We start from the raw sequence: 24,700 nt of genomic DNA, 5'->3' as shown, positions 1-24,700 counted from the left end.
CACAATTTTCAATATTTTGACTGAAAACTTTTTCCTCAAATAAATAGTTCCCCTAAAAAATCTGATGGGATCAAAACAGTTTTTCTTCCTCAAATTAATTGAAATCAGAGCCACGGATTTTGCAGATTCTATGGGTTTATTTCTGGTTTAAACTTAAGTTCGTAAATTTTTATTATTACAATATTTTACTTGGTTTTATTTTCAATGGGTTTTTGTTGTTCTGTTCACCTAAATCCTATCCTCTTTCTAAAAGAACCCTTTTAGCTGTATAGATTATAGGTTCTTTCTTTTTTCTATGTTCATCAGTTTCGTAAATTTAACTCGATATTACTTCCGAGTAGGGAGGAAAACGAACAGAATTGATTTAATAGTATCTTTCATAATCGTTTTGTTTCTTTATTTAGAATTACAAATATTTGTATACTTGTTGATTTTTTTTGTTTCTATTTGGAACAGAGGAAGGAAACAGTAATCAAGGTTATAGTGTTTAAAATTTATTTACAATTATGATACTGGTCCTTGGGATGTAGTCATTATAAATTACACTCGGCAATTTCACAAGATAGAAAGTTGGCAATGAATGACAATCGTTCTTTACAGATATACCTACATTTTCCTTTGCCACTGTGTTTGTTTTCACACTCTCTTTAAAAACAGCAAGGACATCCAGTGTTGTTTACTAGAATTCAGTAGAAATCAATGTCTTTAAATATTTAAAATAACCCTTGTGAGCTGTTGGAAGTAATGAACTAACTAATAAGGTAAAAGTGGGCAGAGATTAAAATATCGAATATCTTCATTAGAAATAACTCAGTGGTATGGACTATGATTCAGGTATTCTGCCCTACATACTTAGGCGCTAGCGATATTCATCTGTTAATGGTACCGGCTTAAAGAAGCGGCAGACATCAGGTACCTTGTTACATCAATTGTTTTCCTCAAATTAATTAGGATATATGAAAGTAAAGTAATTGCCTATTTTTTCAGGCGGGGCTTAACGTTCAACTACCTATTAGGTGTCGTGGACTGAGGCGACTAGCAAACATACTTTACTATAAATTTCTTTTATTAAACATTAAATAAATCCAAGGCCTAAGACTGGGAATCGAACCCAGTACAATAACAATACATGTTATTTGTACAGATCTCGCCACTAACCTCTCGGCTGCCATGACGCCTAATTAGGATATATATATATATTCATCTGTTCATTTAAAACAGAAGAACAGATTGTGTATTTTAATAACACGTCCCTTAAGCTGAAACAATATTGCCCAGGAGTTTTTCTGAATGTCTCCCAGGCATTTGACAAAGTGTGACTTCGAGATCTTCTAGCTAAGCTCAAATCTATTGTTGCTAGCACCTACTATCTTATCTCAAAGTCCTACCTATCACTTCAATTTACTTCAAAGGTATTCTGTGTTAGTTCTCAAATATTCGTATTTAGTTGCCTGAATGCGGCGGCTCTTTACTTTATGGTCTAGGATTCAAGTTGTTAAAAGACAGCTGGAACTCTCGTAATATACTGTCAGTTTTGTCTCCTTTTTAGAATTTCTTTTTTCTTAGTTCTTCTGAAAATAGTATCGTGAAAACCCGAAATTTCCATGAAAACTGTAATTTCTCAAATTTTTAAATGATGCTAGATTACCACTACTTCAAACAATATTTTCACTGAAACACTCATTGAATAGAATGAACACTTATTTAACAATCTAATATAAGGCCAAATCTAACTCTCTAGTTTTTCGCTATTCGTATCGTGTAGTGTCCACAAAAGTAGGAATATTAATTTTATCATACTAATAATTTATATTGTGCTACAAATTAGTTAAGGTCTTTTTATTTAGCTTACTCTACAACAGAATACAACCAGTTGATTTGTTAGTATGTATAAAAATAGATACAGCCACACGAATAGAAAGTTAATACCTATTACAATCCCTGTATGTGACCTATATGCTAATAGATTACTAATACACGTGTGTGCACTAGTAAAAAAAGGAATGTGCCCTTATAGATCAAACCATGTACCCTGTACGTGGCTACTTGTAGTCATTGTGGGTAGAGAGCGCGTTAGGATCGTGCTTTGTCTCCTTTCATTATATTAATGCCTTTTACATTAATTCATTTACCTGTTGGCTAATAATATGCGCTACATATAACTACAATAGCTCTTCTCTGCCCTCTGTGCAGCATTTAAACATAGCCGAGTACAAATGTTCACGAGGAGGAGGATTAAGATCTTCCAAGCAAACTATGCTTCGATCAAGGAAAATTTTGGGCACAATCTGGTAACCAAGATTTTTAGTTGTTAGTAAATTGTTCCCGTTTTACAGATTGTGAAAGGTCCGTTGGCCAGTCAGCCTCTATGATTAAATGAAACTGTCGTGGCAACCAAAGATGAAGCTTCAAATCTTCAACTTACTGATAAAGCATGAATGCAAGAGTGTGTATTTCTTCCGTGAAGTACGACCTCTGAGGCACTAAATCCCCTAAAACCTCTTTACATCTAGTCAGTAACGCTGTTTTTCCTAGCAATACCCATACAGGATAGTGGCCAAGCCCATAGATTGCAGCATATATTTGCTTCGCTCGCAGCGACCAAACTGAAGTTACGTTGAAAGTTTTGACCAGTAGATACAACAAAATTCTACCTCTCTTGCCTCTGACTTTGGTTTTTTTTCCTCTCATCTTTCATGCAACTTAATGTGCAATTCTACTATCAATAGCTGCACTTGTAAGGCAATCTGCTGCTATACCGTGTAAGAGTTCAGGCCTGAAGTGTTTTTCTAATAGGTACCATCTCTGGCCAAGCATTCTCTTTCTCCCGCTATTATTTAGTTGTTTAATAAAATAATTCAAGGTTAAATCTAATATGAACCACTCTCATGACCTTTTCCAACACAGTTTTAAAATTTGTGCAAATAAAAATTGTTAAAATTGAAAAACTTCATAAAGCGGTTTGTCTTCAAATTTGGAATTTGACTTACATATTGAATTCATATTAATACTATAAAGGCGCCTGGTGCCAAGCAGTTAGAGGCGAGGCTCGCATAGTAAATATGTGTTGTGCTGGGTTCGGTTTCCATTTTAGACCTTGGATTCTAATTAATGATTAAGAAAAAGAATTATAATTATAAGTAAAGCATCTTTATTTCCGCCTTCGTCCATGACAACTAATGAGTAGTAGAACGTAATACTACCAGGAAAAATACGCTTTACCTTGCTGTTTATGCAAAAACAAATTCGGATCACAAAGTGGCATAGGTTCTAAATATAACATTTCTACGTTTTTTAGTTTTGAGTGCTACTGTTTGCTATCTCTCCTATTTTGACATGCACACACACAGAATTTTTGGGTATCAGAGGGCTTCAAAACTAGAAACCCAAAATTGAAAATCGGCACGATCACAGTATCTTCTTAGAGAAAGTAAAAAAAAAACTAACGTAATGAAACCGCCAATAGACTTTCAAAATCCTCATATTGACTTATTTCGAGTTTAACTCTGAATTATATCATTTTTTTTAAATAACAGTAGTTAGGGCGCCCTAATGACCCCAGTAGTCGATGCGCCCGTTAAAAAAAAAAATAATAATAATAAAAATGAAGTGGTTAGAAGTTTCATAATTAAAAGAAATCCGCTGCAGCGTTTTACAAAATCTTTCCATGAGGCGTCCCTTGGTACAGCCCTTTCAGTAAAACAGTATCAAAGTTAAACTTTGTGATCCACTTCAAGAACTCACGATACCTCGAATTAAGGTATCATTTCTGAAGAATGATGAGTTTTAGACAAGAAACTATTTCTGTAGCTCTTTTCCTGCAACAGCACTGGATACCCTTTCTTAACGCTTCTTCCGAGATAGATTGCAAACGGTTAATCGACTTTGCGCGACATGTTTGGCATTATCGCCCACATTTGACCATCACAGTCTTATTGCTTTCAAGGCTTATTGCATATTAATTAGGTATATTACATTCTTTAATTTTTCCATTTTTGCCATCCATTAAGATACTTTTCAGTTTTCTTATTTTCTATTAATTTATAAATTTTTCTTTTCTTTTTTCATAGTATGTATAATTTTCTTTTATATTCCTCAGATTAGCAGGTATCTATTATTCTGTTTTTATTTTATTTCTTTTTCATTTTTTAAGTTGTCAATTTTTTATTTAATTTTTCTTTCTAATGTTGTAAGTTTTGTGCTGTGAGTTACTTAGTGTTTATTTTGTTTTATTCTGCGTTAACCCTCCGGCAGGCGGAATTTCCATGTCGAAGAATGTTTTTTATTTTAAATGAAAATGTATTTAGTTTTTCTTTTTTTAATAAATAAAACATTACTATTAGAACTCTATCAATAAAAGTAATATATTATTACTTTTAGCAAGAACTGCCACCATCTTAACTATCGGAACGTGTATAGCCGCTGAAAAGTTGAAAATGAAATGCCTGCACAATTGCAACATATCTTCTTACGAAGGACAAGAGAAAATAAAAGAAGACATTAATTTATAACTAACTGATGTTGGGCTGGTTGGTTTGAGCGACGGATCATTGTTAAAGGAATCTATCTATAATTGTTGGCGAATGTTGGAGGCATATGTGCTGAGGAGGGCAAGGTGTTGTTTCTGCTCGGCCAGCCAAGGGTGGAGAAGAAATGTATGTTCCTGTAGCAGAAGTGCACTCCAGCTCGTTCCCTCGCCGACATGTGTCTTAAAGTTTCCCCCCCCCCTTTTTTTTTTGTAACCGTCTAAGAAGTAATAGGCGCGCTTTTTCTTTACTAGCAAGCTACCACTGCCAGCAAGCTAAACAGCGTTCTACGGAAATTATATTTTTATTTCCTCTTGGTCCCAGTAAAAGGAAGTACTAAGATAGTTTCAAATATTTTCGAATTGATTTTGCACAGAAAGTAAGTGATTCGATGTTAGCCTGCCCATCTTGTTTGGACACTCACACGACCTCCTGTTACTAATGTTTATTAATTGTTTTCCTGCTTACCTGAGTAAGTAAAGAGAACAATCCGAGAAAAATATCACTTCATCGCGAGGGACTTTCTATATTAAGTACGAACACTAAGATTCATTCGCAGAATTTCCTCAGCGCAAGTTTTGATAGCAAAGACCTCGGCCTGAAAGACGGTGGCTTATTTTCCAAGAGCTGAGTATCTCAGGTTTAACCCCATACACTCCAGCTCCGGTCCCACAGGCCATCTTGGAGCCATCCGTGAACCACATGAATCTAAGAAATAGGGAGATTTGCATTTTTTCGGATAGTCAAGCTGCACTGAAGGCCCTTTCTTCCTTCAGAACTACCTCTTCCCTGGTTTTGAGAATGTAAAAAGGCCCTAGAACAACTGGCCCGGCATAATAAAGTGCGTCTGGAATGGGTGCTGGGGCCATGTGGGGATTAAGGGGAATGAATTAGCTGATCAACTGGCCAGGAATGGAGCTAGCATTCTTTTCATTGGCCCGGAACCCAGTCCTGAGGATCACCAAGGGTGCAGAGATTGGATCTGGAGAGAACATGAAAAGAACTGGGTGATGTTTCTTGGGGTTAAACACGGCAAGAGTGTCATGCCCTTGCTGTGTAAACAAAGAACCAAAGAGACTCTGGGCTTGGGCAGAAATCAGATTACTCTGATTACAGACCTATTCACGGGATGCAGCAGGTTCAGGAAGCATCTGCACAAGGTAGGGCTTATCAGCTTGGAACCGTTGTGCAGATTGTGTCAGGAAGAGGAAGAAACGGCCTCTCACTTGTTATTCGACTGCACTACGATATCTTTGGAACTTTGAGGCCAAGGGAGATTGTAGCGCAGAAGGAACTGGTAGGGAAAGTCCTCAACCTCTTTAGAAGGGGAGGTTTCTTCTATTAGACTCAAAGGGGAAGGCACGATAAGCCTCTAGTGGCTGCGGTACCGTGGGGCATGGGTCCCGTCCCGCTTCTAAATCTACAATCTACAAGTACGAACACTGAGATTTCCGTTAGTCAGTTATACTCTACACTCCACTGACAGACCATTTTGTAATAACTACTTTTACGGATTTAAGGGTAAAAGCTCAAAATCCAGTAGCAGTAAGCTTCTTTCAGAAGAAATTAAAAGTGTAACTTTAAAAAAATAAAGGTGTGCTGCTATCTGTGCTTGAAGATTTGAGCTGTTGAACAGCACATTGTAGAGAAGACACGGTTTAGAAGCTCAAGCGACTCGTAGCCAGAACTAATTGGATTTAACTATTCAGTAAACTTGATGACCACCTTAACACGTTCAGCTGGTCAACAAGCAGTAAACAGCAATCAATGAGGCCATTTATTATGCACATGCTCCGCTGTTGGTTTTTTTTATTATTGTAATTCTTTTGGTATTTAAATATTTACTGCAAGTTTCTATCTGTTATTTTATTATCTGTTTCATTTTTACTATCTTTTATTCCTCATAAATACGATCACGACGATACAACTCGTTGGAACAGGCCAACAAAGCACAGTTCCGAGGACTTGTTTTAGAACCAGCATAATGGTAAACTCGTACCTTACGCTCTTCATCTTGCAGAGAGATGGGCAAAGGATTTCAATGCAATGTCGGCTGCTATATGAACGAAGAGATAGACATGCGAACATCTTAGAAAGAGTACAAATTATACAAATAGAAAGCCATTCGCCAAAATATTATGATGGCCAAATTAACTTAATTCTCGCCGGTACACTCGCAGTTGCGCATCCAACTTTCTGGGTGTTACAAATCTTATGGGTTCCTTGCACACAGTAATTTAGGCACTTTCACCAGACATTAGGGAGACAATACAATTAAATTACTTTCACGTAAAAAAGCTCTCCAAGGCATATGCACTGTACACCCAAGACTTCGGCCATTTAGAAATTGGAAAAAAAAGCTTCACTAAAGAGAGTAAACCTTTTAAATCCAAGATCCTCCATCGTGACAGGGGTTGCACCGTCATCCCTGCAAAAAAAACCTCAATACGTCTCGATACCTCAATTGGAAAATTGAGGAGACTAGGGGCCCTTCGTGGGCTGCAAATGCCAAGAAAGATAGAAAAAGAAATTAATAATAATAACAATAATGAACTCGTTTAGTACAACTATTATTATTAACTAACAGCTTTGGTCCCTGTAAGGCGTAGCGCTGCAAGTTAATAATCGTTTTAACAGATGTGTCAATGTGTATAAAAAATATATGGAACATATCAATATTATAGTCTCTCAATAATGAAAATTTCCAGTTCTTCTGAAGATAATGTGAAGACCTAGAGAACTGAGAGGAGTCACCTGTTGTTGAGGGTGGCCAGAGACCATATCCAAGACTTCCTCTTTTCAACTTCCTCCTGGTCATGCTGGACTGACTGCCCCACCTGTACCACCTCCATCTCCTGGCAGCCGCAGACTATGGTAATACTTTTGTTTATCTATCTTTGCTGCATGATACAAGCAGATTTTCATTATATTATTAAGTTATAACGGTATTTTCTTGAACATAATTACATTTTCTACATATTTTTGATAAAGGAAGTATGGTGTTCAGAATTTAAGATAATGGAATTAAAATAAAAATAAAATTTAAAAACGTTACAGTACTCTGGTTGCTTTTCTGGTTGTTTAAGATTAATCTGTCCAGCTTCTCGAACTATCTCACTACGCAATTTAAATATTTTTCATAAAATAGCGAGCGGCTTTTCATAAACAAAAATTCTGTAATATATAGCATGTGGATGCTATTTAATTATTTAATTGTTAATGTGTGTTACTTAAAGCAAAGTGCTTTTACTTGCCGCCTCCGTTCACGATACCTCCGTTGGTACTAGGATATGAAACCCTCCTGAAAAAAAGGGCATAGTCATTACGTTAATTTTTCCTTTACTACCTTTGTGTAGATGTTTTCTGGCCTATCGAACCTTAAAATAAGGCGTAAGGCCAGTTGGCGTGAGCACTAATGTATCATTTTGAATGTCCGTGTGTCAATCTTGTGTGCCTAATTCGGAGGCGGTTCAGCATCACGTCTTCTCGAGTTAAGATCGGGAAGAGGCTTCATTTCATAGAATAGCTTTCAGTTTTTCTTAACTTATTGTCAGGAATAGTGTACTGGCTTTGTTGGCATTTCTCTTTCACCTTTGTTCTAATAAGGAATGTAGGAACCTCTCTGTGCCATCGTAATATGTTTTGGGGGAAATGGTTGTTCTTTACATTATTGAGATAATTCATGTTCAATAATTAATTATTGCTTACCTGGAGACCAAAGCAGTCTAAGGTCTTTCTTATACTTCTTTGAACAGAGATGAAATCAATAAAAAAAAAGCATATTTAGGAACCAATATGCATATAATACAAAATCAATACTTTTTGTCAATGAATAAATTATATATCTATGTATTATATTAACGAAGGACTTATTTCCATTTAAATATTTATTAATTTCGTACCTCTTGTCAATGCGAAGAGAAAAGTTCCAGTCCTACAGCGCACTGCGAAGCCTTACGATTTCCCAATACATAAATTTGATCTCGTTTCAGGCATCATAGCTCCCTTCTATAGCAACTAACTTAGACAATTGTCAGCAGCATCACGCATTTTTCGGTTTGCATTTAATTTTGATTAAATTTAGCTTTCTTTATTTTTCCCTTTAAAACTAAGTTTAAGAAAAAATGTGAATGAATCCGAAGGAAATAATTCCAATTTAAGCTGTCGTGGCTCATTATGAATAATTTTTCCTCCTCAATATTCAACAGCAAGCGTTCACCTAAATAAAGTTAATAAACAGGTTAGATTATAATATAAAAAGTACCTAATTTAAAAAATTGGTTTAGTTCAATTTATTTAACACACAAATAATTTGAATTTATAATAACTGTCGGCGAATATTAAATATCTATTTGATAGATTATAAATATGCATATACATAACTAGTTTCCTAGTGTATTATAGTTGTAGTTTAATGCTGTGATAATTAATATAACAGCAAGCCGAACTGATTAATCTATAACAGCAGTAGTTCTATAACTAACTTAGTGATCATTTGTCAAATACGCCCACGATTATACGCTCCATATGTCAGCGGCTGGCTAAATATCGTTACAGCCAACTGTCGTATTCTTTGTCAAGTAGGTTTAATTTAGTTGTTTGTCATTCTTATTGTCAGGGCAAGAAAAAATTGAGTTTGAATCCAGATACTCGTAAATTGAGTCACAGCGATCAAGAATTACCAGCTTCTTTATTTAATGAAATCTTTTTCCCTCGTTAGTGGAAGTGCAGCTATTCATTTTAGAATTTTCTCCGGAATCATATGTTTATGGTTTCCAGAGTACGAAAATGGTTTCTGGACATTGGTTTGCGTATGTAACAACAATGAATAGTCCAGTACTTTCAATCAAAAATTCTCCGTCAGATTACGAATTCTCCAGTTTATGTCTCTAACTCCACCCTCCATAACGACCTCAAAATCTCATACTTAACTGACGAATCTAAATCTAAATATAGAAAATTCTTTGACTCTCTTCCATTCTGTACCAATCCTCTTGTTCAAAATCTTGCCTACAAAACGATTCCAGATCGTCCTCCACGACGATTGAGATGCTGTTGGCCTCGTGACCAGCTCCAGTAATGTAAGAAACTCCAGCGAGAGTTGAGTCATGAAGTCTTCTATCACATTCGCTAATTACAATTTATTCTTTTAGTAGATTGTGAATAAGAAGTAAATTTTAAAAAATATATATATTTCTTTACTTTTTCATTCTGATCCTCCGTCGATCATGCGATTTCATCTGACCTTTTTTCTTATTAACTGAAGTTGCTTTTCCGGTCAGATTTTTGTTTTTGTTTTAATTTACACGTAAAACAAAGGTAGCTAGATATATCTACGTAGATAGGATGAAAGTACTTCCAGGTAGGGGATAGTTGATGTAAAGTTAATTAAGTGCTGTGATGTTTATTACTGTAAAGGGATATTTACGGAGAACAGCAAGAGGTTGGCTATATTGGACCAACATTTGGGGGACGAAGAGGTGGAGGAATTGTTGATTGTGTATGTGTTCTGTTTGTTATAGGTGTGTATATATATATATGAATATACGTGTATATATATAAACAGGGGAGAATTAGGGTATAGTAGTAATTTCCTGCATTTTATTGGGACAATTTGCAGTCACTCAAGTGCAACGGTTGAGCCTGCACTGTTCACCGTGGTTCCCAGGAGTTCTCATACTAACCACTTCCAACCCAACCAGTCCGGCTGGCCTCGTTTATGTACGTTTAGGGGGTGAACTGTATTTTAATTAATTTGGTCTAATCCACTATCGCACGAACTTCGTAGGAACATTTTTTTTACGTTTTTTGTTTATGCAAATATTGGGATACTTTCCTATTGGCTGGCTGGAGAAGCTTGTCCGGGTTCCCTGGTGGTACCTAAACGAATAATAATTTTCCCCTCCTTAAAGCGAACGTTTCCGGTGGATCTTGAAATCGAAAATCTTCAGGATAGCAATAAGTAAATTTTAAAAAACTAAGACAGTTTGATTCAAGTAGAATGCGTTTTCCTCGAGATTTCATCCTGTTTCCTCTCCTAATATAGGAATTCTCTGAATAGGAACTCCGGCGTGGTTTTGTGGTCTCACTCAAGTCGTACTTTAGTCTACACTCTACGATGATGGTACCTTAACAATTCCAACTCTCAGTCGTCAATTCCTGCGTTTTCATTTTCTTTTCCTACTCGTAAGATTTTACTCCTGTAAAATATTAATAGAAATAAAGTGTTGAATTTAGTCGACTGAGACAGCCAATTGATTATTCAGTTTTTAAATTTTCTCGAAGGCGGCCTCTGCGATTTGCATTTAACTTGGTATATCAGTTATTTATTTAGGTCTAAACGTTTATTTGAAACTTCTTCAAGGCAAAAGCGATGAAGGACTTAATGAGAGAAGGAGCTTCCTTTTAGAGAAAGGGTTAGGCCCTCCCTTTAAATAGCCCTATAAATATAAATATTGTAATGTCTTAATTTCCGTAAATACGAATCAAAATATGGAATTAAATTACTAATAATAGAAAAAAAAATCGTCTCCAGTGCCGTTTTGCTGAAAATATTTTTCTGAATATTAAGTCATTTTCTTAGAATTTTCTGTAAACTTCGTATACACAGTATAATGAAAATTTTAATTTAATCATTTTTCTGGAAAAGATTATTTTTTGGGGGGGTAGATCTTTGGGGAGCGGTTGGGTAAGTTTACATTTAAGTATTGAGGCCTATAGTTTAAGTCTAGTAAGATTTAAAAGTATGTAATATAAGGTTTGAACAAGCTTTGCCAAGTTTGTGAGAAATATTACTCAAATATTTATGTAGAGCTGGTCTTCGACAGAGTATGACACACTGGTTTCTTGTGGAAGCTTAAGAATATTTTACCTGCCACGTTTTATTTAATCGTAAAATCTTACTTGACCGACAGATACTTCCGAGTGCAAATAGGATCTTCTTTCTCCCCACTTAAGCCTATCGACGCTAGAGTTCCACAGGGCAGCATTCTGGGTCCTATTCTTTACTCCATTTACACTTCAGACATACCAACCTATCTTAACACTACAATTCTCACATACGCAGACGTCACCGCTTTACTGTCTACTAATCATGATCCTGTAATAGCTCACAGAAATCTGCAATCTCATCTCTCCTCATTAGAACAGTGGTTCAAGAGATGGGCTATTAAGCTTAATGAAACTAAGTCGCAAAACATCACCTTCACTCTTCGTCGCATTACTCTTCCTCCAGTCTACTATAACCTAACACCTCTACCAGTAGTGAACGTTGCCCGCTACCTTGGGCTTTACTTAGACCGAAGACTTTCTTGGAACCCCCACACTAGACTTAAAAGAACAGAACTAAACAGACGCTATCGACTACTTAAAAGACTCTTAGACGACAGATCAAAACTCTCTCTCTGGACAACAAAAGACTGATTTATACTTCTATTTTGAAACCCATCTGGGCGTATGGAATAGAGCTGTGGGGTTCAACCAAACGCTCCAATCTCCAAAAGATTCAATCGCTACAATCTAAAATACTTCGAACTATCGTAAACGCTCCATTTTATGTCTCCCAACCTGGACTGTACACACTGACCTTAACATTCCTTTTGTCGCACAAGTTGCTGAAAACACGATACAGAAAACTCCACTTCAGCCTGCAATCTCATATAAATCCTCTAGCTCCAAAATCTTTCTTCTAGAACTCTTCCTGATAACCCGGACAAGACGCCTTAAAAGACAGTGGCCCTCGTGATCTCCTCTGCAGTGAAGAGAGTGACTAACCATATAATGTTTTGGAGTGTTACCTCTGGGTAACTTCTCCACTCATTTACTTCTACTGTTCACTGTTATCATTGTTACTTATAGCGCTAACGCAAAAAAAATAAAAAAATATTACGCCAATGTGTGAAGTACCTAAGAAAGTTTGCGGATTAGAACTTAGCAGAAATACGTGTGTATTTTTTGTTCTTATTTGAATCGACTTATTACAATTTTTTTTTCAATCTTACGAGCTTAAAAACATTTATTTCTAGTGATAACTCCATTTTGAAATTATGATACAATTACAGTATTCCGAAAACCATAATTTCGTACTGATATACACCGTATTTTAACCGATAATGTCTAACCGGTTAAAAAGATGTATGCAAGTCCCAACGGTCATTTCTTGAAGGGGGGTAACATATGTATAGTTTGGAAAGAAAGGTGACTACGTCAGTTTGTTGTAATAATTAGAGTGGGTGCAAAGGAAATGTATCAAAGATCCGCCGTGTCTTCATTTTAAAGGCAGTTGGGGAAACATGTGTTTTTGACCGTTATATCCACTAGTACGGCTAGTTACTCTTTCATCTAATTACTTTTTAATTTACTGTATTAAATTATTATTACAGAAATATTTCTATAAGTTTTTACCAGTAATTCGTTTGTTATATCTTTACAGTCTACGTTTGCATTATCTTCACCTATATTCAGAGGCGTAGATACCTTAAAAGGTCTACAAGGCTGTGTACCCAAAATTATTAAAGAAATTAAACATTAGGTGTTTAGTAATTGTTTTACTTCTCTCAGTTGCAGCTTCTGTTCACTGTGCATAATTTTGAATTCTGATGCAGTAATACATGTCAATCGTATGATTGCGGTATATCACGCGGTAATTTTAGTCTTACCTTCTGAGGTGTGGCTATTAAATAACGAGACTGATGCTGCTACAGATGATACTATGCATGCGCCAAATCCTAACGACCGACAGCTGTGCAGCGTAAAGCCTTCTCTTTCGATTGCAGCATCTCACGTGTTTGTAGAGAAATCTGTCTGGCCGGAATCGTCGTTTGGGTAAGAGGTGTTAGCTTCGTTTTGCCGAAAACATGATACTACACAATGTAGTAGAGCAACGAATTGTCGTGAAATTTCACTTCAAAACTTGGTAAAACTGCTACTGAAACTGATTTTTTATTAAAAGAAATTTATGGCGATGAACGTTTATCAAGTGCGCAAGTTTTTGAGTGGTTCAAGCGTTTCCAAGATGGCCGAGAAGACGTCGGAGATGATGACCGCCCGGGTCGCCCTTCCACGTCCAAAACGGATGAAAATATCGATTATAATTAATCAACATTACTACCGTGAGGTGCTTGCTCAACTCCGTGAAAGGGTAAGGAAAAAACTACCCGATTTGTGGAAGAACAAGTCACTGGTTCTCCATCGAGACAACGCGCCGGCTCACACTGTATTGCTCTGTCACAAGACGTTTCTAGCCAAATACAACATCCCAGTTTTAAGCCATCCGCCTTATTCGCCTGACCTGGCCCCATGTGACTTTTATCTGTTCCCCTAAAGTCAAATCTGCATTAAAAGGAACACGATTTCAGTCCGTTGAAGCTGTGAAAGAAAAAACGGCACGCGTCATGCAGGAGCTCACAGAAAAAGACTTTCAGCATGGTTTCGAACAATGGTAAATTCGCACGGAGCGTTGTAGGGATAGGGGAGAGGTGTACATTGAAGGTGATAATAACTAAATACGTTTAATATGTTTTACAGCAATAGTCTCGTTATTTAATAGCCACAGCTCGTAGTTCTCTGTCATTTTTCCAGTTAGAAAATTGTTCTTTATTATGGTTATTGCTGGTTTCTTGTTCGGTAATTTTGGTTTTGTTATATTTGTGCTTTTCTAGATTTTGGAGTAAAAGCAGACAGATGAATGGGTCAGCGGAAGAAAGTCTATTTTAATTCTAAGGAGGAAACCTTCATGACATTTTCATTTTAGGTTTATGCGTGTTGCCTAGGCTATATTCTGAAATATCATTTCATTTTTGTGTACAGTATTCTTTGTACGTTACATATTAAGAGTCAGAGATTAATAAACTATTAAAATTTTCAGTTAGGTGAAAATTCCATCACATAAGAATGCCACGTCACATGAATGTATTTTTCATTTGCTTTAGTTTTTCTCGAAGAAAAACCTACAATTTCTTTTACTGGGAAAGGCCCATTTCATTGCACATTATTTTAATTAAATCATGTTCAAACAAAACCCCTACCGTTCTTTTATGGTGTTATTATGTTACATCCAACTCTTCCATGGGGGAGCTTATCCACAAAAAGTGGTTAATTATTTGCACGATTTTGAATAATTCTCTATTTAGTTAATAATTTCATCTTAGACTTTTTTTTTTTTCAAATAACTGATAAATGCACGTGCAAAGTTGAAGTACTTGTAATTCTTAAGGCCGGAAACAATTGCCTAATGGAATTGTAAAACGGAAACTAGAGCCAACCAACTCCACCCTCTCTGTCTCTTTCCCATACCTGCTCCCTACATCTGGTGATTAAAGTTTGACGCTTTTACAACTTTTTAACGGTTCAACGATTTCTTGTTAAGACTAAATTAGTTATTCGTTTTGTTTATTCCATCACTTAATCTTAACTGGCCAGTAGTAGTTCGATATGTCGAACTTTTCGATACCAAGTTTCCAAAGGAGATTTGGCGTTTTGACGCTGAGCTGATCCCTTCCTATTTTTACTATTTTTATTTCATCGTTATTATTATTTTTAGTTTAAAAGAAATATTCTAATATTTCAATAAATTTCTAAATAATATAAATAAAATTGAGAGTTTACCAAAAGAAGAGCGCCCGCATGATAACAAGAGAAGGGGGAAAACAAAATTAAAAGAATCACTTTAGTTGATTTAGTGTAAAGATAGATGGCGTTCTGCGCCTAGGTCCCCCATATGCCGTGAAAGATTATCTGATGGAATGTTAAAACACGAAACAACAGGTGGTGCAAACTGTTTAATATGTGTGATACTAGGGCTAGTAAGAAAAAAAAAAGATGATGATTATTTTTCATTCATATTCCAAACTAACTCTACCGTTAAGTTCATAATCGATTGTCCATTTTCTGTTATTCGGTGTGAACTCGACAAGCTGGTGGGTGCTTGTATTTTTTAATAAGTCAACACTTTACCGGTGCTTAAAATTTGCAAAGTTGGTCTGAATCTGAAGTGTAGCAGTGCTCATCATCTGTTTCCTGGTAATACTTGTAACGGCAAACTTTTTATGTCTATTTTCGGATTTTGTATCCATTGTCAGAGATTGATTCCATCACTTTGATGTAGTAAATTTGACTTCAACTACAGTGCCGAACAAAAGTCTGTATATACCCTGAAAATTTGTCTTTTATCTCGGGTCGGAAAGGATATCTCGCGTGGCATCTTTGAATAATGTTTGCAAAGTTACGATATGAAAATCCTTGATTATTTAATTTAACTATTAATCTGCGTTCTGACACAGCAATTTCCTTTCTTTGGTGAACCATTTTAAATAATAATAAATTCTTAACTAACTCAGATCCGCCTATATTCACGTTTCAACTAAAACTAATAAATTTGTAAATATTAAGATTTACCCTAACTCTAGGTATTATACAGGGTGATCCATTTAAAACGCACCAATCGCTAATAACATTTTAGGAAAGCGGAATTTCGAAAAAAACCCACGGAGTAAACTATATGTTTTTTTAATATCGATATTAATATTTAATAAAATTAATATCGAAAACCTTCTCGAATAGAAAAAATTGTAACTTTAATCTTAAATATCTCAACAAATATTAAGGATATCAAAACGGAGTTAACGTCATTTTTCACAGTGTTTTATGTAGTTTTCATAATCATTGTCAAAACCGGTGGTCCTTATGAAACCTCAATTGGGTTTTTGGCCATAACTCCGCTAAAAATAAAGATACAGCATTGGGGGTGGAAATTTTGAAAACTAGACCAAAAAAAACATATAGTTTACTTAGTGGGTTTTTTCGAAATTGGTGCGTTTTAAATGGATCACCCTGTATAATATTGAATTTATCAATTCCGTTTGTGGACTATTGTTCAGGCGTGAACTCCGATCTTTTTATTTATATGCAATGGGAGATGGCAGAGGTCTTTTCATCTCTCATATATATATTTAGTAACAATTGTTACAAATGTTTAAATCACATTTTTTACTCCAATAATTCTTTATTTTGAAAATTCCCGAAATATTGTGGTGTATGTAGACTTTTGTTCAGCACTGTATGTTTCTGTCATACATTACTTTTGCTCAGTTAATTACTCAACTACATTTTCAGTATATTTGATTGCCTCTAATTTCCCAACACGCTTAGGATGCTTTTTTGGTTCATCGGTGAGCACATGTCAAGCAATTACTTTCTTCTTCTTTTTTTTGGACTCTTGTAAATATTATGAAGATAAACAAGTTAAAAATTGTCAGGATAGATATAAAAAATTGCATCATCTTTCTTGTATATTATAGTATCTGATAAATTGTTTTTGATAGTAGAGGTAGTTTTTGATGTAGAAGGTTATATATGTAATAGACATGTCGCAAGACATGGATAGAGGAGGTAGTCTAGGAACATCTGAGAAAGACAGTAAGCGAGAACGCAGGCTGAGATTCTTGACATGTTTATAGCTGCAGTCTTTGAAGAATAAGTACTAAATAATTACTAGCTCTGTTGACTGATGGACATAACAGTCGATATCGAAATGCAGTATGATTCAGTATTTTTTATTTTTTACTTTCCTTTATCTAGTAAGAAATATGGCAATCGGTCAAAATTTCTGTTTTGAGGTTTCATTAGAAAATACTTTCCAAAGATTTTTCTGAAACCGTAAAAGTAATTTTGAGAGGTAATCTAACCAGTTAACTGTTCGACCTTGTTCGAAAATGTGTCCCCTACGTGCGTCGTACAAAAATAAGCGATGACGAATATATTCGTCGAACCCAGAGAATGTTTGATATGAAATTGGATTGCAATGAAATGACTTTTATATTTTTTTTTCGTTATTTATTTCATGTACATTTATTTATTTATTTATATTAACATAAATAGGAACCAAAAACATCAAAAATAAATTGACGAATTCATTTTAGTTTTAACTAAAATTGCAAAATTTAACTGCCGATGGTCACTACTGAAAACGCATGACGAATATACTCGTCATAACACAAAATTTTACACTTTTTTCATGACGAATATCTTCGTCATAAACAGCAATCTGGCTAAGATTACAGGTGAACAATGTAAAGTACCGCTTTTCTGAAGGATTCATTTATTACGTTTTTTATTTTTTTGAATGTTTTAAGAAATCAGATATTGATTGTTCTGCCTCTATGGTGCCCAATGAGTCCACCCACACAGCATCACCTCCGGATGATAAAACAAACTCACTCTGGATAATCACTTCCTGATACCAATTCACCCTTAACTCTTCCATCGCTCTCCCTACAAAATTTTAGAAGAAAGCAAATTAGATACGAACAATCTAATTTAATCTTATTGATAAGATATATGAGGTGTGTTCAAAAAGTAACCGGAATTTTTAAATTTCGCGGGTTTGGAGAGTCTGATTGTAAAAATTTTTTTTTTATTATGTTGGTACACATGCCCCTGAAGTACGATAAAATTTTCAGTAATATTCATTGTTTACTTCTTAAGTGGCAGCCGTTAAGGTTAGACGTGTTTTTCGAGCTTGGCGATTTTTGTTTGTTAAAAAAAATGGATCAAAGAATTTGTATTAAATTTTGCGTAAAAAATGAAATAAAGTGTAATAAAGTGTGTGAAATGTTAATAAAGGCATATGGTGAGTCTGCTATGAGTAAAACAAGGATTTACGAGTGGTATAAGCGTTTCCAAGATGGCCGCGAAAACGTTGAAGATGACGAACGACCTGGACGTCCAAGCACATCAACAACCGATGAAAACGTGAAAAAAGTGAAAGAAATGGTTATGAACGATCGCCGAATCACAATCAGAGAAGTCGCTGATGATGTTGCCATATCAATTGGCTCATGCCATGAAATTTTTTCGGATGTTTTGGGTATGAAACGTGTGGCAGCAAAATTTGTTCCAAAATTGTTGAATTTCGAACAAAAACAGCGGAGAATGGAAGTTGCTCAAGAGTCACTCAATGAAGTCGACAACGATGCGGATCTACTGAAACGTGTTATAACAGGTGACGAAACATGGGTTTACGGATATGATGTCGAAACTAAGGCTCAATCGTCCCAGTAGAGGCATTCTGGATCGCCAAGACCGAAAAAGGCTCGACAAGTGCGGTCGAATGTGAAGGTTATGCTCACTGTGTTCTTCGATTTTAATGGCATAGTGCATCATGAATTCTTGCCACAAGGTCAATCAATAAGGAGTACTACCTACAAGTTCAACGCCGTTTGCGTGAAGCAATCCGAAAAAAACGCCCGGATTTGTGGCAAAACAATTCATGGATTTTGCACCACGATAATGCACCTGCTCACACTTCATTGCTTGTTCGTGAATTTTTGGCCAAAAACAAAACTTTAACGATGCCCCAGCCTCCATATTCGCCAGACATGGCTCCATGTGACTTTTTTCTATTTCCAAACATAAAGAGAACATTAAAAGGCCGTCGTTTTACAAGCATAGATGACATTAAAAGCGAATCGCTGAAAGAGCTGAAAGCTATCACAAAGATTGAGTTTCAGAAGTGTTTCGAGGATTGGAAAAAGCGCTGGCACAAGTGTATTGTATGCGAAGGGGACTACTTTGAAGGCGACAATATTAATGTAGATGAATAAATAAATATTTTTTTCAAAAAACGAAAATTCCCGTTACTTTTTGAACACACCTCGTATCTACTGAACCCCATAGTAGTTCGTTTTACACAGCCAAGGCATCACATAATCTTGCTGTATTTGACCCCAGGACACATCACCCAGTTTTTTTTCATGCTCTTTCTAGATCCCAGACTCTGAATGCCGTACGAACTGCACCTTGGTGTTCCCCAGGACAGGTTCTGGGCCAATGTATGGAGTGTTAGCACCGTTCCTTGTTCCAGGGCCTTTTTTCTACATTCCCAGACCGGGGAAGAAGTAGTTCTGAAGGAAGTAAAGGCCTTAAGTGCAGCTTGGCTCTCCGAAAAGATGCAAATCTTCCTATTTCTAAAACCTATTCGCAGGTTTTCCTTACCACAAGTTTTAATTACGGAATTGTGTGTAAGTTGTTTCATGATCTGTGAGTGCTGTAGTGCCTAACCTGGTGTACCAGAGGGTCACACTAAGTCTAATTTCTCAGATCATTTACAAAATACTTGAAAAAAAGAGTTGAAAATATCTTTATTTTGATTCCTTTATGAACCCTTGGCCACGCCCATTACACAGAGATTTTCATTGAAAACTTAATTTCTTAATTTCGTAAATCTTTGCTGTACTTCCGGTTTACAGCATTAAGAGAAAATTAAATACAACAAATCCAGTAAAACTTAAATAAAAAATATTGCGAAAATGAAAAGAAAGAGGCAAGTATTATAATTAAATAAATCATAATTTATTACGAATCATATTATTTGTGTTTGAGTAAATAAATTGAGTGAATCGGTGAGTAAATTGATGGTGGTAATGGTCGCTTAGAGTGTGGTCTTGTGCCCGAAGGCTTTGATATGGTAATGAAGACGTACCCATATCTCCCTTCCTCCAATATTAAGTTATCATGTTATGATTTATTTCTTAAAAGATCGTGCAGTCTGTCCGTATATACACACAGGTAAACCCTCTTCTAGTATTCACTTATTTTTACAGAAATAGTACTTTCCCAAACAGTTTCTGGCTGCAATATTGAAATAAAGCCACGCTTCTACACTCATATATCCTCAGCCACCTCGTCAACAATTTTTTTCTTTTTCTTTTTGATCGAGAACGTAATATTAAATTATTTTGCTTTGAAAAATTATTTGGAGTAAATAATACCGATATTAGTTTATTTACTCATATGAGCTGTTATTTTTGAAAGTGGTTTAAGTACATTTTTCCATGTATCGAGATATTTAAGGTTTTGCATTTGTATTAATTTAAAAATATCCGTAAACCTTAATCTATTCAAGTGATGTTATTAACACTATACACCTTTTAAATTTTATTATGAAATAATAATTATTACAATTCTTAAAAAAAATAAACGTTTTTTTTTAGCTCCAAATGGACTTATACCACTTTCAAAAATAACATACTGGGTCATTCCATGTCAAATCAACACGGGGTCTGAACCTCACCATCTCGGATTTTCTTGAAATTTGGCACATGGTATAGACTTGGAAAAATATGAAATTTTACTGTGATATGTCAACTGGTTTATGAGTTACAGGGCTGTAAAGTTGCCAAAAATGGGCTGAAAAACAGGGAACCCCGTGTTTTTGAATTACTGTAGAAGCTTTCCTAATTGAGCTACAGACTTGGGATTGATGTCATATTATAGCACATATAATGCCCTTTCCTGTGATATGCGACACCATATGCGTTAGGATAAATAAAGTTTGTTAAATTTAAATTTAAAATTTAAATTTTAAATTTTTTAAAAAGTACATATTTTAAAATTTTAAAATTAATTCCATGAATAGCTAGTAGTGTTATGAATCACTGGGCAAAATATTAATTTGGGACGACAATGGCTTCATTGTTAAAAAAATTTAAGACTAAAGCTCCAATCCGATTAATTCAACTCTGAATTCATGTTAATACAATAATGCTAATAATAATTCCACTAAGGGAAGGGATTAGCTATGAGGTTAGCATACTGGACTCCCACGCGGAGGTCCCGGGTTCGAATCCAGCAGCTGACCCTTAGATTTTCTCTTCCTAGGAGCTTCGTACAGCTCACTGTCCGGTGATGGACAGTGTTGTCTGTAACGAGAGAACACTATCCGGAGGCCGGCGCAGTGCACTGGAAAAAGCTCCGGGCGCTAATGACCTCAGCTGTTGATGCGCCAAAAAATAGAAAAAAAAAAAAAAAAAAAAAAAAAAAAAAAAAATCCACTAATAAGTCCAAAGTAAAACATACTGTTAAGTAATAGGATCTCTTTATTATTTTAAGCTTGAAAGGGCTTCATTTGTTTGACATGCATCACTCTCTAGTAGGACATATGTAAGTTCTTCCAGTCAGAGTCACAGGATCAATTTTTATCAAAACAACCACTACTGAGACCCAAAGAATATCGGCATTTCTTGGATGCGAGATGATTTAGAGGGTCCAGCTGGATGAAGAAAAGTTACTTTTACTTCATCAATTTCTTCATTTTTCTCTAAAACATATCCAAGCCACCAGTTTCTTTATAGACTACACTGATATAACCTGATATGTCGGCTAATTTTAGTTTATCAGGGAATTTTGAAACTTCCATTTCGCAAGCTTCTGAGTTCATAGAAAAGTTTTTAACCAATATTTTGGATTTACTTCTGGGAATGAAAGCATGGTATTGCTGTGTTCTTTTAATAGCCAATGCTTGAGCAAACCGATTTTTTTAAAAACGCTCAGATTCAACATAGTCTTCCTGGGTTGAATATGCAAAGTCTATGTTGGTGATGTTTTCTACTGCCCACTCAAAAAGTTGTAGTGAAGTTTGGATTTGATTTCCATAGGGTCGTTGCAAACTGGCACGAGTTGCCAGTCTCTTTACCGAACCCCCTACGCCATCACAAGGCCCTTTGCCGACTTAAACCAACAGAAATAACCAAATTGAACTAAATAGTTAATTGTTAAAGGTAATTCGGTTATCTAGTTTTATACTTGATTTCAATTAGTGGAAAGTAAGTTCATGTTGCAAAGAAGGTTTTCCTCATTTATAATCGTGGGGTAAAGGCCAATATGTTGCATTATTAAAACTGTCTGGTAGGATCGTCAAAAACTGCACGAAAAAGCGTAACGTTGAAAAACACCCAACTTTGACATTTGTTTTCTCTTTTTCTATAAAAGATAAAATTCCCAAATTTTCTTTAAAATATAGGGCAAATCCTCCTTTATAACTGCAATTTTTTTTTTTTGCAACAATCCAGACCTAATAGGTTTTGAGAAATATGTTGCTGAAAATGAGCAAAAACGGCTTTTTCAAAAATTGGTCTTCTTCTTCTTCTTCTTCTTCTTGTTGGTGGTGTTGTTGTTACCTTTTTGTAAACTGCGTAACGACTGAACGCGCGAACCGATTTTTATGAATGAGGTGTCATTCGATTCGGAATTTTATGTAGATGTGCTACGTTGAATGAGAGAGGAGTTAGCCCCACGTATGTGAAGCCCCCTCCTAAATTATTATTACTACTAACAACTCTGTAAATCTTATCGTGGACAGGGAGTATTGAGGAAAAATAAAAACTATGAACTAATTAAAAGATAATGTTAATTATGAATAATTTAAATATCAAAACAAAGAAAACAGTGAAGCATATCTTTGGGTACTTTCGTCTGTTAAGTACTTCATGGAAAGTACATTTAATATTTAATATATTAAGAAATTATATATTTTAAATTATTAAGTGGTATTCCCGTTATCACATATATTAATTATAATTTACTATTATTTTAATTAATTTTTTTTTTTTTGTTAAATGATTCAAGAGAGATGCTGTGATGGGTAACTAATGATTATGCGCGAGTCAGTTTTGTTTCCATTTGGACGATTACACTAGACTTGGTTATCTCTGCAAAAGTTAACTGTATTTCTTTTAACTTAATGGAATATATGGTGTACACAATGAAATGTTATTCTAGTTAGGTAGAAGTAAGTGTGTAATGTTATGGGAAGATGCAAAGTGGCGTATAAAACAGTAACAAGAAAAAAAAGACTAATTTTAGGTACGTTAAAATATCTTCTTTCTTAGCAACTATCTTCGGTGGTTCATCAACTATTGATTCCACCTTATGCGTGACAAGAGTTTTTGAAATAATCTGATTTTCTAAAAAGAGAAGATTGAAATTTTGGAAAATTGGGCGCTTTAAGTGGCATTTAAGAGTGGATAAAATCAGCCCCTAGAGCTGAGCAACCAATCATTTATTAAGCCATGTTAAGCTCGCGGTTTAACGTAGTGTATATCTTCGTGGTACATCCAATATTATAAGTTAACAAAGTTCAAACCTGTACGGTATCTCCTTAACAAAAACTTACAGTTTAAAATGTTAAGTATAAGGGTTGATTAAACGCCAAAAGGTACACAAATCAGCAAGTACCCAACATTTCATTCATGCTTAGTTGATATAATTTAAGTAATTTTGCTGCATTAACTTTTTCTTCACATTTTTTAGGATTTATTAGATGTCACAGACCCTTATGCTGGCCATTTTCATCTACAAAATATTTGTTCAAGTAGCACTGTAGATTGACTTTAATCTATAATAATCAAACTATTAATTACATGTTAAAAAGAAAACGTTATTAAAAATAAAAAAAATTATGAGGCTAAAAAAATTCACTTTTTTAAAAAATGCTTACACCAACATAATCAATGATTTTGTTTATTTTATTTATTTATTTTATTTTTAAATAAAAATCGTCGGTTTAAGTTCATTCTTCGATTAAAGTAATTGTTATTTTATGTAGTAGTGAAACATTTATAATAATAGGTAATAATTATCTGGCTTAAACGCAAATAATATAGTTTTCTTCAATTACATTCTCAATGTAGATGTTCTTCCCACAATGTTGTATGTATGTAATATAAAATAAATAAAATATGCATATTTTTAGGACAGTAATTATTCCAGTATTTTACTATAAGTAAAATTAGGGGGACTAAATTAAATTACAATGGAGAGATGAATGTTTTTATAATCTACTTGTTACTGTGAGTCATTTGTGCTCACGAATATTTCGGTAAGACGAATTCAAGACTGAAATATTGTTTTAGATCCTCCGTGATTCAAATTTAAACAGTAGCCGACTCTAACTTTGTCTTTTTCTACTTTAACAAACATGAATAAAGGGCATATTAAAGATAAATCGAAGAATAATTTGGAATAGAGTTAAAATAAAGTACCTATTTAATAACGAAGATATAATAAACATTTTATCATAATTATAACAAAAAAATATTATAAACGAACTGGCCAGCATAAGGGTCTGTGACATCTAATAAATTCTAAAAATGTGAAGGAAAAGTTAATGCAGCAAAATTACTTAAATTATATCAACTAAGCATGAATGAAATGTTGGGTACTTGCTGATTTGTGTACCTTTTGGCGTTTAATCAACCCTTATACTTAACATTTTAAACTGTAAGTTTTTGTTAAGGAGATTTTTGTACCTTTTGGATAGATTTTCATTTTTGTCTATTTTGCAAAGTTACATATCTGCTTTACAGATTTTTTTAAAGTTTGGAATAAGCAATTCTATT

The 24,700-nt window shown here is 34.9% G+C and overlaps 1 protein-coding gene and 1 long non-coding RNA gene across 2 annotated transcripts in view; one reads left to right on the top strand and one right to left on the bottom strand.

Annotated features, from left to right (window-relative positions):
• Window positions 1-24,700, bottom strand: part of LOC141450889 (uncharacterized) — a 500,259-nt gene that overhangs the window by 291,681 nt on the left and 183,878 nt on the right. The gene's annotated exons all lie outside the window — the stretch shown is intronic.
• Window positions 1-24,700, top strand: part of LOC141450883 (probable isoaspartyl peptidase/L-asparaginase GA20639) — a 71,689-nt gene that overhangs the window by 30,766 nt on the left and 16,223 nt on the right. Inside the window, exon 4 of the mRNA XM_074121771.1 lies at window positions 7,235-7,400. The gene's annotated coding sequence lies outside the window, so the exon portion shown is untranslated. The remainder of the gene's footprint in view (window positions 1-7,234; window positions 7,401-24,700) is intronic.

This window comes from Rhodnius prolixus, unplaced genomic scaffold (assembly GCF_049639745.1).
Source record: "Rhodnius prolixus isolate KJV_2025 unplaced genomic scaffold, Rpr scaffold_8, whole genome shotgun sequence".
In the NCBI taxonomy this organism is placed as follows: Eukaryota; Metazoa; Arthropoda; class Insecta; order Hemiptera; family Reduviidae; genus Rhodnius; species Rhodnius prolixus.
The sequence above is the reverse complement of the archived record's forward strand: the minus strand, read 5'-3'. Positions and strand labels throughout refer to the sequence as shown.